At 70.2% G+C, this 573-nt stretch overlaps 1 protein-coding gene across 2 annotated transcripts in view; it reads right to left on the bottom strand.

Moving 5' to 3' along the window:
- The window catches only part of SPRY1 (sprouty RTK signaling antagonist 1), a 6,331-nt gene that overhangs the window by 3,753 nt on the left and 2,005 nt on the right, over nucleotides 1–573 (bottom strand). Inside the window, exon 1 of one of the 2 annotated variants that reach the window (XM_006153136.3) lies at nucleotides 214–544. The exons of the other annotated variant lie outside the window; for it this stretch is intronic. The gene's annotated coding sequence lies outside the window, so the exon portion shown is untranslated. Of the gene's footprint in view, nucleotides 1–213; nucleotides 545–573 lie in introns of those variants that run through there. 2 annotated transcript variants of the gene reach the window in all.

Genomic DNA, 573 nt, shown 5'->3' with positions numbered 1-573 from the left:
CCGACGCGACGGAAGCGGGCCCCCACCGCAGGTAAAGCGGCGTCCCCCCGCGCGTCACGGCGGCGAGCGGCGCCCTCTGCGATCGCGCCCGGAGCAGCGGTGAATAAATAGTTGACGGAGAGGAAGGAAAAGGAAAAAGTTATGAATGAAAACAAGTTTTCTCCCTCTCCCCCTCTCTCCAGCGGGAGGAGGCGGAGGCTGAGTTGCCATTACCTCAGGAGGGCGGACTTCCCCGCTTTAAAGCGGCAGCGCCCTCGCCGCGCTGCCCCGCTCCGCTCCCCGCCGCCAAAGTGGAAGCTGGCTTGGCGCAGACCGATCCTGCCAGGGGGTTCCCCGCGAGTTCCAGGGGGTCGCCTCCCTGCACGCGCGCGCGCGCACACACACGAACACACACAAGTGCACGTGCACTCGGCCCTCGCGGCCGCGCGTCGGGGCGCGCGCTCATGCACAGAAAGCCGAGCGCTCCCCAGGCCCCGGGAGCACCCCCAACGCCTCCGAACGCGCAGCTCCGGCGTGCACCGGCCCTCCGAGGGCACACCCGGGCCACCGCGCCACCGCTCCAGGCTCCGGGGC

This window comes from Tupaia chinensis, unplaced genomic scaffold, assembly GCF_000334495.1.
Source record: "Tupaia chinensis unplaced genomic scaffold, TupChi_1.0 Scaffold000362_1, whole genome shotgun sequence".
NCBI lineage: Eukaryota > Metazoa > Chordata > Mammalia > Scandentia > Tupaiidae > Tupaia > Tupaia belangeri.
The sequence above is the reverse complement of the archived record's forward strand: the minus strand, read 5'-3'. Positions and strand labels throughout refer to the sequence as shown.